We start from the raw sequence: 6,001 nt of genomic DNA, 5'->3' as shown, positions 1-6,001 counted from the left end.
GTGGTCAGCGGCCCGGGTACTCCTCCCCACATCTGGCATTGGCTGCAGGGGCTGACCCCGGCGCCGGGCCGCCCTGCGGCGCCCTGATTCACCGGCCGTCTCGGAGCTGAGCTCCGCCCGGCCCCTCCCGGCTCCGCGTCAGACCTGTTGCCGGGACCTGTCCCCGGGGAAAAGTTCCGGGCACCTGTCAGACGTCCCTCGAGCGACTAGACTGGCGTGGCGTGTCACCTGGGTACTCTGTCCCGCCCGGGTTCAGGTCGGAGCCCCGAGTTTCACAACCACGCCACGTTTCCCGGTTCCCCGGGTCGCTGACGACCCAGCTCCAAACTGCCCCCGAAGGGACTGCGGCCGCCACGTGGCTGCGGGGCTGGAGAGGGAAAGCCTGATCCCTGCCCGGGCTGCGCCGGGGCGTGGCGTTCTCTCCGCTCCGCGGCAGGCTGCAGCCCTGGGCTCCTCGCTGCCGGCTCTCCCCACCGCTCCGGGGGCGGGCGTCCCTGCAAGCTCAAGTCGCTGGGTCTGAAACGCGCAGAAACGACCTGACCCGCAGAATGACGCGGAGCCTGAGATTCTCTGGCCCAAGAATCTATCAGGGTCTTTCCTTCCCCTCCCCCCACCCCCCTCCCCGTTTCCCCAAGCCGTGCATACTCCGGGGTCAACTCCCGGGGATACTCAGCTTGGTGCTGCTAAACAGCATCACCCTAGTGGGGCAGGAGAGATGGGGCAAACCGGGCAGTGATGGGAACCAAACCCCAGGGCTTCTGCATGCCGTTCGCTCCAGCCTACTGAGCCATTTTTCCGTTCCATTTCCTTCTCAATCGTAGATGAAACTTGTAAAATCCCTGCTTTGACTTTTAGACCGTGTGTGGGGTGTGTGTGTGGGGTGTGTGTGTGTGTGTGTGTGTGTGTGTGTGTGTGTGTGTGTGTGTGATGCAATATAAATGAGTAGAGAATTAAAGTTTAAAGATCACACAGAGCTTTCTAAGATGAAAATTATTTTGAACCCTGTTACATTAATATTCTGACATCCATTTTACAATAAAAATCTTGGTGAATTCAGAATTCTGAATATAGAAATGAGAAAAGCATGAACGTATTTACATACCAAGACTTTAAAATGTGTCTTTTATTGTTGTCTGTATAACAATAGCTCACTTACATTCACTAATCCTGAATATAAATCCATTAGTTCTACTTCTCTTTGGTCCCTATGAAATGTCTATATTTTGCTTGTGAGGAAATTGGGGTCCAGGGAAGTGAAGTGACTTCTTGGCCACCCCCTCAGTCAGAAAAGGGAACAGAACCAGGTCTGCTGCTCCCAGATGTATGGATGCTATCACTGCTGCCCTAGCTCCCAGCCAGTAACAGTTCTTAGGACATGACAGAACAAATGTGCCAACCAAGTCACAAAACACACAGAGGGAGGAAATGCAAATGTAACTATAACAGACACATTTAAAGGTCCTTGTTAATGGGTGACAAAAACCAGTAAACTGCCCCAAGCACTCCGAGCTCCCCACCCCCATCCCTTTCATCCCCCAGTAGCTGGGGTAAGGCCTAGAGCTTTGCTATTTGTGATTGGGGCTAGAGGCAATTTCTGGCTGTACTAGTCATATTTGTGAGCACCACCATGGAAGGCTTGTGAACCCTCTGAGAGCTCCAAGAGCAGGAAGTGACCCCTGACACCTGTAAGGGCACTATAGCGACCTCTGGCGCTTTACATCCAGAACCTGAATGAGTGTCACAACTAAGGAGCACTGCTAGCAATTCCTGAGAACACAGCCAGGAGTAACCCTAAGCATTGCTGGATGTCCTCCCCAAACAAAACAAAAAAGCTCTTTATGAAAATAATTATACAAAAGTAAAGATTTTTAAGAACACAAGAAGTTGGAAATGAAAATGGGATAAAGCAAAAGTGTGTGTGTGGGGATGGGGGTGGGGGTGTGTGTGTGTTGGGCACATCCAGTAGTGCTCAGGGCCTACTCTTGGTTCTGTGCTGGGGGTTCACTCTAGAAGAGCTTGAGGGAGCATGCAGCATTGGGCAGGAACCTGGGCTTCCCATAAACAAAGTATGTGTTCAGCCTATTAAGCTATCATTTTGGCTCTGTAAAGAGTATTTTTAATTAGAATTTATTTGTAAAACAAACTTTAAAATTACAATATAATGAACTCTGCTGGAGTACCAAGTTATTTCCATTTTGGGTTTTGTATGCTCATCTATTTTAGTTTTTCCGGCTTTTTTTTTTTTTGGGGGGGGGTGGTTTGTAACCACATCCAGGGATGCTCAGTACTTGTATCTCTGTGCACAGGGATCACTCTTGGTAGTGCTCATGGAATCATATGGAATCAAACCAAGGTTGGCTATAAAAAAGGTAAGCACTATCTCTTCACTGTACTATTTCTTCAGTCCTCTTTCTTCTTATTATTTTGGTTTTTGAGTCACATCCGGTGAGGCTCAGGGGTGACTCCTGTCTCTAAACTCAGGAATTACTCCTGGCAGTGTTTGGGGACCATGTGGGATTCTGGGGAATTAAAAGAAGGCTGGCCAAGTGCAAGGCAAGTGCCAGATCCACTGCACTATCAGCTCTTATTTTTAAACCCAGTTTTATTTTAGTGATTCTTATGGAATGACTGGGGAAAAAAAATCACCTTGGTTGGAAAATAAAAGTTTTTCTAAAAAGAAGAAAAGACTGAGTTCTGAATCAGAAGTATATGGACAAATACCAACAGGTCTATTTTAAAATTCAAACAAAAATACTAGGTTACATAACACTCAAAGAATTATATGAAAGAAAGAATGGATCCTTTCTGTTCCCTGGCTGTAAAAAAAACCATCAACTAGTCAACAGACTCAGATGTCATGAAATCAAAGGATATTTGCTGCCACCTGCTGGATATCAAGCAGTAAACATAAAACAAAGGTTTGGTTTCATTTTAGGGGGGGGGGGAGAGGAGGAATTGGAGGGCTTGGGAGGTGGTGTCAGTTTGAGCCACACCCAGTTATCATCAGGGTTACTCCTGGCTCTGTGATCAGGAATTACTCCTGGAGGTGCTAGGGGGACCGTATAGAATGCTGGGGGTTGAACCTGGTTGGCCACGTGCAAAGCAAGTGCCATACCTGCTATATTCTCTCTTTGGCCCCTAGAAATTATTTTAAATATAATGATGAGTTAAATAGATAATCTAAAAGTACAGGTCTTGGCACATTCCATCTTGTAATTTCCAGCATCCCTCTTGGGTATAATTTCCCTCTTTTACTTTATTTCATGGGCTCTTTCTGATCTCTTGGAGCAGTCTAGATTCCCTCTAAAATAGTTTATCATTTCCCTCTCCCCTTTTAGTCACTGTCATCCCATTGTTCATCAATTTACTCGAGCAGGCACCAGTAACGTCTCTATTCCTCCAAGCCCTGAGATTTTAGCAGCCTCTTCTTACTCGTCTTTCCCAGAGATTGGAGGCTCTTTCAGGGTCAGGGGAATGAGACCTATCGTTACTGTTTTTGGCATATTGAATACACCACAGGTAGCTTGTCAAGCTCTGCCGGTGCGGTTCCCTTTTAATAAAGTTTCATTACTTCAAAAAGTAAATAAATGAAAGTATGGGTTCTGATAAAGACCTGAACATTCTAAAAAAAAGAGAAGTTTTGATTCTGGCATCTGGTGCTTCAAAAGCATTAACTAAACAATGATACATACAAACTCCCAAACAGAAAAACTAGAATGAATAATAATTTCATGACCAGGGCTAGAGCAATAGTACAGTGGGTAGCATATTTGCCTTGCATAGAGTAGACCTGGGTTCAATCTCTAGGCACCATCAGGAATAATTCCTGACTGCAAAGCCAAAAGTAAGTCCTGAACATTGAAAAGTGTTATCCAAAAAGACAAAAAGCATATATATATATATATATATATATACATATATATATATAAAATTATTTATTTATTTATTTTTAAATTTTGCTTTTTAGGTCATACCTGGCGATGCACAGGGGTCACTCCTGGCTCTACACTCAGGAATTACCTTTGGCGGTGCTCAGGGGACCATATTGGATGCTGGGACTAGAACCCGGGTTGGCCGTGTGCAAGGCAAACGCCCTACCTGCTGTGCTATCACTCCAGCCCCTATAAAATTATTTATAACCAAGATTTTAAATTTGAAAATAGCATGAAAATGGCCTGACAATAGTTTATATCTTTGAGCAGACATTAACACAAACTAAAAGAGCTGGAAAATGCAAAGACCATGTTAAAAATGGAGCCAGGGTCAAAGTGACAGCAAACAAAGTGACAAAGTGGGTAAGGTTCTTGCCTTCAATGCATACTACCCTATGTGGATCCCTGGTACCACATAAGGTCTCTGTGCCCCACTAAAAGCTAGGAGTAAGCCCTGAATATAGCTGGGTATGGGCTCAAAAGGAGGGGGGAGGGGATGGGAAAGGAAAGGAAAGAAAAGAAACACAAAGATCTAAGATGTCAGGTAAACTGTACTGCATCTTTTAGGAAGTTAAGATACAATCTCCAGTTTCTTTGAGACTTCAAACACTAGGCAAGCACTGAGCAGCAGGTCTTTTTTAAAGTTCTATTTCACTAAATATTGTGTTAGTTCTGACAGATACGTCTCTGTTGTGAGTACCTCAGAACCGAAGGGAAGAAACAACTATAATCCTTCAGTGCCTAAAAAATTCCAAAACAAATTAAAATGTAGTACTTGTAAAGTGAGCGTGATACTTCCTAAGCATTATGAAATTACAATTAACTATTTTCGGGAGAGCTCAGTGATGGGTAACTTGCCTTCTATGAGTCCAACCCTGGATTAATTCCTGGCACCGAATAAACAGAAAATAACAATGAAGTAATTGTTTTATATCTTTTCAGGTTTTGATTTTGCTATTTTTAGTGTAAAATTAAGCACAAGAAATTTTACTTTAATAGTATCAAACCCCCTTCTTGGTGGCTAATTTGGACACTCTAATATTATGGGAATCATTAAAGTACATTTTTTAAAACCTTAAAAAATACTGCTTTGCAAAAATTAGCTACTTCACAAATAGTTTAATTTAAAAACTCATGGTAGTTACAAATATTGGTATAGAAATATCTCCAACCAGGCATACATATGCTGCCCAAGCACATGACACCCACATCTCCCCTCTTGAGATATACTTTCATACTTTAATGTTGGAATGTGTACCAGGACTCTTTCTCCACTCTGGAGAAGGAGGGGAGGGGTGGGGAGGACAGGGGACTAGAGGATAGGAGAGGAGGAAAGATCAATCTTCAACTAGGGTCGAAGTGACAGTACAGGGGTTAGGACACTGGCCTTGCATGCAGCTGACCCAGGTTCAATCCCTGGCACCCCAAGCTTGCCAGGAGTGACCTCTGAGCACAAAGCCAGGAGTAAGCCCTGAGCACAGCTGGGTGTGACCCCAAACCAAAATAAAAAGGAATTCCCAAACTTCATTTAAAAAAGAAAAAGGGGTTGGAGCCATAGCACAGTGGGTAAGGTGTTTGCCTTGCACATGGCTGATCTGGGTTTAATTCCCAGCATCCCATATGGTCCCCCAAGCACTGCCAGGAGTAATTCCTGAGTGCATGAGCCAGGAATAAAACCCCTGTGCATCGCTGGTTGTGACCTGAAAAGAAAAAAAAAAAGATAGTACAGAGGGTAGGGCATTTGCCTTGCACGCAACTGACCTGAGTTCTAATCCCCGGCATCCCATATGGTCCCCCAAGCACTGCCAGGAGTAATTCCTGAGTGCAGAGCCAGGAGTAACCCCTGAGCATGGTTAGGTGTGACCCAAAGAGAAAAAAAAAAAAAAAAAAGAAAAGGAGGAAAAGGAAAAAAGAAAAGAAATATCTCCAAGGCAATAAGGAGTAAATAATTGTTATATAAAAATCACTTGTGAAAAAAAAACACAAAAAGCAAGCAAGAACAAACTCTTCCCCTCATTTCCAACTCTAATTCTGTTACACACAAACAAAACGTGAAGGAAAAGGCCTAC

Source organism: Sorex araneus, chromosome X (genome assembly GCF_027595985.1).
Source record: "Sorex araneus isolate mSorAra2 chromosome X, mSorAra2.pri, whole genome shotgun sequence".
Taxonomy (NCBI): Eukaryota; Metazoa; Chordata; class Mammalia; order Eulipotyphla; family Soricidae; genus Sorex; species Sorex araneus.
This window is presented reverse-complemented; position numbering follows the sequence as displayed.